Here is an 8912-nt window from a genome sequence, read left to right as displayed (position 1 = left end):
TTTAAAATTTTCTTTCTAGTGTCCTTCGTTTGGGAGAAAAATGCAAAGGTACAAGACAGCTTTTCCTTGCCAATATCTCTCTTTTGCAAAGAGCTGCGCATTGGAAAATTCAGGGCTATGCCGTGTAGATGATGGCCTAACAGGAGGCTTTAAAATTTTCTTTCTAGTGTCCTTCGTTTGGGAGAAAAATGCAAAGGTACAAGACAGCTTTTCCTTGCCAATATCTATCTTTTGCAAAGAGCTGCGCATTGGAAAATTCAGGGCTATGCCGTGTAGATGATGGCCTAACAGGAGGCTTTAAAATTTTCTTTCTAGTGTCCTTCGTTTGCGAGAAAAAGGCAAAGGTACAAGACAGCTTTTCCTTGCCAATATCTCTCTTTTACAAAGAGCTACGCATTGGAAAATTCAGGGCTATACCGTGTAGATATAGCACTAACAGGAGGCTTTAATATTTTCATTCTAGTGTCCTTCGTTTGGGAGAAAAATCCAATGGTACAAGACAGCTTTTCCTTGCCAATATCTCTCTTTTGCAAAGAGCTGCGCATTGGAAAATTCAGGGCTATGCCGTGTAGATGATGGCCTAACAGGAGGCTTTAAAATTTTCTTTCTAGTGTCCTTCGTTTGGGAGAAAAATGCAAAGGTACAAGACAGCTTTTCCTTGCCAATATCTCTCTTTTGCAAAGAGCTACGCATTGGAAAATTCAGGGCTAAACCGTGTAGATATAGCACTAACAGGAGGCTTTAAAATTTTCATTCTAGTGTCCTTCGTTTGGGAGAAAAATCCAATGGTAAAAGACAGCTTTTCCTTGCCAATATCTCTCTTTTGCAAAGAGCTGCGCATTGGAAAATTCAGGGCTATGCCGTGTAGATGATGGCCTAACAGGAGGCTTTAAAATTTTCTTTCTAGTGTCCTTCGTTTGGGAGAAAAATGCAAAGGTACAAGACAGCTTTTTCTTGCCAATATCTCTCTTTTGCAAAGAGCTGCGCATTGGAAAATTCAGGGCTATGCCGTGTAGATGATGGCCTAACAGGAGGCTTTAAAATTTTCTTTCTAGTGTCCTTCGTTTGGGAGAAAAATGCAAAGGTACAAGACAGCTTTTCCTTGCTAATATCTCTCTTTTGCAAAGAGATACGCATTGGAAAATTCAGGGCTATACCGTGTAGATATAGCACTAACAGGAGGCTTTAAAATTTTCATTCTAGTGTCCTTCGTTTGGGAGAAAAATCCAATGGTAAAAGACAGCTTTTCCTTGCCAATATCTATCTTTTGCAAAGAGCTGCGCATTGGAAAATTCAGGGCTATGCCGTGTAGATGATGGCCTAACAGGAGGCTTTAAAATTTTCTTTCTAGTGTCCTTCGTTTGGGAGAAAAATGCAAAGGTACAAGACAGCTTTTCCTTGCCAATATCTCTCTTTTGCAAAGAGCTGCGCATTGGAAAATTCAGGGCTATGCCGTGTAGATGATGGCCTAACAGGAGGCTTTAAAATTTTCTTTCTAGTGTCCTTCGTTTGCGAGAAAAATGCAAAGGTACAAGACAGCTTTTCCTTGCCAATATCTCTCTTTTGCAAAGAGCTACGCATTGGAAAATTCAGGGCTATACCGTGTAGATATAGCACTAACAGGAGGCTTTAAAATTTTCTTTCTAGTGTCCTTCGTTTGCGAGAAAAATGCAAAGGTACAAGACAGCTTTTCCTTGCCAATATCTCTCTTTTGCAAAGAGCTGCGCATTGGAAAATTCAGGGCTATGCCGTGTAGATGATGGCCTAACAGGAGGCTTTAAAATTTTCTTTCTAGTGTCCTTCGTTTGGGAGAAAAATGCAAAGGTACAAGACAGCTTTTCCTTGCCAATATCTCTCTTTTGCAAAGAGCTGCGCATTGGAAAATTCAGGGCTATGCCGTGTAGATGATGGCCTAACAGGAGGCTTTAAAATTTTCTTTCTAGTGTCCTTCGTTTGGGAGAAAAATGCAAAGGTACAAGACAGCTTTTCCTTGCCAATATCTCTCTTTTGCAAAGAGCTGCGCATTGGAAAATTCAGGGCTATGCCGTGTAGATGATGGCCTAACAGGAGGCTTTAAAATTTTCTTTCTAGTGTCCTTCGTTTGGGAGAAAAATGCAAAGATACAAGACAGCTTTTCCTTGCCAATATCTCTCTTTTGCAAAGAGCTGCGCATTGGAAAATTCAGGGCTATGCCGTGTAGATGATGGCTTAACAGGAGGCTTTAAAATTTTCTTTCTAGTGTCCTTCGTTTGGGAGAAAAATGCAAAGGTACAAGACAGCTTTTCCTTGCCAATATCTCTCTTTTGCAAAGAGCTGCGCATTGGAAAATTCAGGGCTATGCCGTGTAGATGATGGCCTAACAGGAGGCTTTAAAATTTTCTTTCTAGTGTCCTTCGTTTGGGAGAAAAATGCAAAGGTACAAGACAGCTTTTCCTTGCCAATATCTATCTTTTGCAAAGAGCTGCGCATTGGAAAATTCAGGGCTATGCCGTGTAGATGATGGCCTAAAAGGAGGCTTTAAAATTTTCTTTCTAGTGTCCTTCGTTTGCGAGAAAAATGCAAAGGTACAAGACAGCTTTTCCTTGCCAATATCTCTCTTTTGCAAAGAGCTACGCATTGGAAAATTCAGGGCTATACCGTGTAGATATTGCACTAACAGGAGGCTTTAAAATTTTCTTTCTAGTGTCCTTCGTTTGCGAGAAAAATGCAAAGGTACAAGACAGCTTTTCCTTGCCAATATCTCTCTTTTGCAAAGAGCTGCGCATTGGAAAATTCAGGGCTATGCCGTGTAGATGATGGCCTAACAGGAGGCTTTAAAATTTTCTTTCTAGTGTCCTTCGTTTGGGAGAAAAATGCAAAGGTACAAGACAGCTTTTCCTTGCCAATATCTCTCTTTTGCAAAGAGCTGCGCATTGGAAAATTCAGGGCTACGCCGTGTAGATGATGGCCTAACAGGAGGCTTTAAAATTTTCTTTCTAGTGTCCTTCGTTTGGGAGAAAAATGCAAAGGTACAAGACAGCTTTTCCTTGCCAATATCTCTCTTTTGCAAAGAGCTGCGCATTGGAAAATTCAGGGCTATGCCGTGTAGCTGATGGCCTAACAGGAGGCTTTAAAATTTTCTTTCTAGTGTCCTTCGTTTGGGAGAAAAATGCAAAGGTACAAGACAGCTTTTCCTTGCCAATATCTCTCTTTTGCAAAGAGCTGCGCATTGGAAAATTCAGGGCTATGCCGTGTAGATGATGGCTTAACAGGAGGCTTTAAAATTTTCTTTCTAGTGTCCTTCGTTTGGGAGAAAAATGCAAAGGTACAAGACAGCTTTTCCTTGCCAATATCTCTCTTTTGCAAAGAGCTGCGCATTGGAAAATTCAGGGCTATGCCGTGTAGATGATGGCCTAACAGGAGGCTTTAAAATTTTCTTTCTAGTGTCCTTCGTTTGGGAGAAAAATGCAAAGGTACAAGACAGCTTTTCCTTGCCAATATCTATCTTTTGCAAAGAGCTGCGCATTGGAAAATTCAGGGCTATGCCGTGTAGATGATGGCCTAACAGGAGGCTTTAAAATTTTCTTTCTAGTGTCCTTCGTTTGGGAGAAAAATGCAAAGGTACAAGACAGCTTTTCCTTGCCAATATCTCTCTTTTGCAAAGAGCTGCGCATTGGAAAATTCAGGGCTATGCCGTGTAGATGATGGCCTAACAGGAGGCTTTAAAATTTTCTTTCTAGTGTCCTTCGTTTGCGAGAAAAATGCAAAGGTACAAGACAGCTTTTCCTTGCCAATATCTCTCTTTTACAAAGAGCTACGCATTGGAAAATTCAGGGCTATACCGTGTAGATATAGCACTAACAGGAGGCTTTAATATTTTCATTCTAGTGTCCTTCGTTTGGGAGAAAAATCCAATGGTACAAGACAGCTTTTCCTTGCCAATATCTCTCTTTTGCAAAGAGCTGCGCATTGGAAAATTCAGGGCTATGCCGTGTAGATGATGGCCTAACAGGAGGCTTTAAAATTTTCTTTCTAGTGTCCTTCGTTTGGGAGAAAAATGCAAAGGTACAAGACAGCTTTTCCTTGCCAATATCTCTCTTTTGCAAAGAGCTGCGCATTGGAAAATTCAGGGCTATGCCGTGTAGATGATGGCTTAACAGGAGGCTTTAAAATTTTCTTTCTAGTGTCCTTCGTTTGGGAGAAAAATGCAAAGGTACAAGACAGCCTTTCCTTGCCAATATCTCTCTTTTGCAAAGAGCTGCGCATTGGAAAATTCAGGGCTATGCCGTGTAGATGATGGCCTAACAGGAGGCTTTAAAATTTTCTTTCTAGTGTCCTTCGTTTGGGAGAAAAATGCAAAGGTACAAGACAGCTTTTACTTGCCAATATCTCTCTTTTGCAAAGAGCTGCGCATTGGAAAATTCAGGGCTATGCCGTGTAGATGATGGCCTAACAGGAGGCTTTAAAATTTTCTTTCTAGTGTCCTTCGTTTGGGAGAAAAATGCAAAGGTACAAGACAGCTTTTACTTGCCAATATCTCTCTTTTGCAAAGAGCTGCGCATTGGAAAATTCAGGGCTATGCCGTGTAGATGATGGCCTCCAGAAAATGTGGAGAAGATGATGATCATCAAAATGAATTATAATCAATTCCTCCGTGGAGACATTTACCAGCAATTGCCTCCAGAAAGTACACAGGGATCTGAGATGGTGGATTCCAGTGGGGACGAATTAATAATATGTGAGGGGGGCGATGTACACAGTGAAAGGGGTGAGGAATCGTAGGATGATGAGGTGGACATCTTGCCTCTGTAGAGCCAGTTTGTGCAAGGAGAGATTGATTGCTTCTTTTTTGGTGGGGGCCCAAACCAACCAGTCATTTCAGTCAGCCGTGTGGCAGACCCTGTTGCTGAAATGATGGGTTCGTCAATGTTTTTCTTTTCAATCTAAGCCCCTGCAGTTTTCTGTAAGAATCTGCTTCGCTATGATGATCAACAAGTCACAAGGGCAAACACTCAGGGCTGGAGGCGTAGATCTTAGGACCAGCTGCTACAAGCATGGCAAAGGTGTCACTATCATTGGTGACACCCAGAGAGGCAGCGAGGGAGATTGTAATGCAGTGCGCGCAGATAAGCAGCGCAATGGTAAAAAGAGGCATGGTCTCATAGGTAGGGGTGTGGCCTGTTTTCCTGAATCTCCATTTTGTTGCTCCGGGTATCCCGGGGGTTGAGTGCTGCACCCGGGGACTAGTGTGTGAGTTTTGCTGGCTCCTGCACAGTGACAGAAACTGGGTGTTGCACGTAATGTTACAGTGAAACACCCATATTCTGTCACTGAAGAGGAGCTGGCACTTTGGTGTCACCCCCCTTGGCGGGTGACACTCGGGTGTGGGCCGCAACCCCGTTGTGATGCCACTGACCCATGGGAAGCTTTACGTGGCTTACCCATGTGTTAGTAGCCCCAAGCATCTTTTGTGTTAGTCCCTGAAGAAAAACTTCAAATATTTACAAATACATTTTGTAATCAATGGGCCTAATTCAGTAAGGATTGCAAATTCTGCTAAGTAACAGAATTTGCAATCCTTTGGTTCGCATGCTGGGGCCACCCAGCATGCCGCCTCCCTTCTTGACCACGCTGAAATTGCAGTCTCAGTGCAGTTCAGCGTGATCATAAAAAATGGGTTAGCCTCCTGTTGGTGCAGACTGTATGTGTGCGCAGGAAGCCGCCACCATTTTTGTGATCGCAGCTGTTGCATGTGATGTCATGCAGCAGCTCTGACCACGCCTCCTGTTTCTCCGTTGCCGACCCCATTTTGTAGCCCTGCCCATGCACCGCTCCATCTCCGACTTGGAAATGGATTGTTGCTGACCCCCCCCCGAGCACCAATTGACAGTCAGAAGCGATCGCATTATCTGCGGGGTGCCGCAGAAAATGCAGGCGCATGCGTATGCTCTTAGCAATTTTTGCAGTTGGATTGCTTATTGCGATTGCAATCCAACCTGAATCAGGCTCTATTACCTATCACAATGCACTGCGGGTAGTACAAAATGGGGTTAATATAAGAGAAAACCCCCCCAGAGCTGTGCTCCTTAACTGTCCCTGGTGGCTAGTGGAGCGGCTGCCCAGTAATCAGTGTCCACGCCAGTGCGCACATGGCCCACCCCCTACAGCCACGCTGGATCTCGGTATACTGTGGGCACAGAAGTCCCTTACCTCCCTTTCATCAGCGGCCTCGTGATCCCGGAGGGCGGTGTGTGTGTGACTGACCTTAGGAAGAAACCGGAGCCTCCACTGCAGTGACCCAGCAACCAGGGCACGGGAGTATACTGCGCCGCTGGGAGTGATGGAGCTGCAGTAAAGATGTCTATTAGACCTAACCTGCTGCAGCCCTTGTAGATTCTTATAAAAAAAGTTCTTCTTTTCTTGTCAAAATTAATAGCTAAGAATAGGCTGCCTGAGGCAGCCCCCTGTTAAGTGGCCTGCTACTGAAGGCACCAACTACAAACTGAGCTCCCTGTTCATGGAAGCGAGGTTATAGAGCAGGGGGCGCTGAGCATCTTGGGAACAGTCAAAAGCTTTGAGCCTGTTGGTGCCTCAGATAAAGATCCTACTCTACACCCCAATGTGAATCCTTGTGGAGTCCAGTGTACCCCACAGAAGAAATGAATGTGTCACACCCATTGGCAGCAACATTAGAATAGCTGCTGATGGGCACAATTGAGAAAGGAAGGGGGGAAAACATTTGAATCCAGCACATATATGTAATTTGAATATGTAATTTGTACCTTCCTACTTTAAAATGTAATGGATGAACCTCACCCTGTGAGAACTATCTTCATGATCAAGAGATCTCATACGCAAGAAAAGCATGTGTTGGGATAGGGCTGTGGAGGGCGGCTGCTCGAGCACACCCCCGTCAAGTTAAGGAGATTCAACTGAGGAAGCACAAGGGAACTCTTGTCTGGGGACAACAACTGCAGGGAGACCACATCTTTTCAGATGAAAATGAGAGGGCGGAAGGCTGCCTAATACTGAAGCACCCTCAAACATCAAACCATATGCAACAACTAGTACAAGCATTCCTGGGGAAAGGTCTGCAGCAGACGGATTTGCATACGGTGATGTCATCCAAGCAGTGGGCCAAAGTTGGCTGGAACCCTCATCTGCATATGAAAAAAGAAAAGGGGCGCTTGGATGACCCCTAGTTCGCATTGAACACCCCCCACCCTCCTTTGGTGTGGGGCTCATGTTGGCCATGCCCCAGCCCCTGAAGCATTCAAGCTGATTTCTTGCAGCAGCTGGGCACTGTAACAGCTCCAGAGCTGCTCTGTAAGGCAAATAAAAGGGTGTGGGCCCTGCAACACCACCTTTAGTTCGCATTGTGCGTTGGAAGGCACAAAGTAAGCAGACGGGAGAAGTCAGGATAGTGCGCAAGGGCATAGAAGGGAGGGGCTCAAGAAAAGAGAAGTGGAAACAGACAGCAAACTAGGCTGGAGAGAGACCTGAGACAATGAGATCTAAATTATACCAGAGCCAACCAGGGGAAAGCACAAATGCAGTCCCCCCCCCCTACCACAAATTATGCAGTCGAGATTCCCACATTTGGGGAAATCACAGAGGTCAGCATACCCAGAATGCAATGAATGAACCTCACCCTGGGAAAACAATCTTCATGACCATGGTATCACCTAAGCAAAATAAGTATGATTTGAGAAAGGGCTGGGGAGGGCCGCTGCTCAGGCACACCTCCGTCAAGTAAAGGAGATTCAACTGAGGCAGCACAAGGGAACTCTCATCTGGGGACAACAACTGCAGGGAGAACACATTTTCAGACGAATGTGTGAGGGCAGAAGGCTGCCTAATACTGAAGCACCCCCCAAACAACAAACCAAATGCAACAACTAGTGCAAGCATTCCTGGGGGAAGGCCTGCAGCAGATGGATTCGCATATGGTGATGTCATCCAAGCAATGGGTATAGTTGGCTGCAACCCTCGTCTGCATATGAAAAGAGAAAATGGTCGCGCAGGGCATGGCGGCCTTTGTGGGGTTGCGCTTGGATGACCCCTAGATCGCTTTATACACCCCCATCAGTGTGGGGCTCATGTTGGCCATGCCCCAGCCCCTGAAGCATTCAAGCTGATTTCTTGCAGCAGCTGGACCCAGTAACAGCTCCAGAGTTGCTCTACAAGACAAGTAAAAGGGTGTGAGCCATGCAGCACCACCTGTAGTTTGCATACACACATATATAGGACAGCATCTCTTATATGCCCCAGGGGCAATAAAATAGTATCCTTATCTAGGGTATCCGTCCATGCCGCTACAGCACTACACATACACACCCAGGCCGACGCAATTGCCGGTCTGAGTAAGGTACCTGAATGTGTATAAATGGACTTCAGGGTAATCTCCTGTTTGCGGTCAGCAGACTCTTTGAGGGTAGCCGTATCCTGGGACGGGAGGGCTAACTTCTTGGATAAGCGTGTTAATGCTTTGTCCACCCAAGGGGAGGATTCCCATCGTAACCTATCCGTTGATGGGAAAGGATACGCCATAAGAATCCTTTTGGAAATCTGCAGGAGATTCCCAAGCTTTTTCACATAACTCGTTCAGCTCGTGTGAGGGGAAAAGGTTACCTCAGGCTTCTTTCCCTTGTACATATGTACCCTCTTGTCAGGGATAGGGGGCTCCTCTGTGATGTGCAAAACATCTTTTATTGCCATAATCATATATCAAATGTATTTTGCCAATTTTGGCTGTAACTTTGCATCATCGTAATCGACACTGGAGTCAGAATCCGTGTCGGTATCTGTGTCAACAATCTGGATAGTGGGCACTTATGAGACCCTGACAGTCCCTGCGACATAGGATCAGGCATGGGTTGAGACCCTGACTGTCCCAAAGCTTCAGCCTTGTCTAATCTTTTGTGCAATGAGTT

General features: G+C 45.1%; 1 non-coding gene across 1 annotated transcript; it reads right to left on the bottom strand.

The window, feature by feature from the left end:
* Positions 1-7514: 7514 nt before the first annotated feature.
* LOC134898950 (U1 spliceosomal RNA) lies at positions 7515-7681 on the bottom strand. The gene has a single exon (XR_010172638.1). It is a non-coding gene; the product is annotated as a U1 spliceosomal RNA (small nuclear RNA).
* Between the last annotated feature and the right edge of the window lie 1231 nt (positions 7682-8912).

The sequence above is a fragment of the Pseudophryne corroboree genome, chromosome 3, assembly GCF_028390025.1.
Source record: "Pseudophryne corroboree isolate aPseCor3 chromosome 3, aPseCor3.hap2, whole genome shotgun sequence".
NCBI lineage: Eukaryota > Metazoa > Chordata > Amphibia > Anura > Myobatrachidae > Pseudophryne > Pseudophryne corroboree.
The sequence above is the reverse complement of the archived record's forward strand: the minus strand, read 5'-3'. Positions and strand labels throughout refer to the sequence as shown.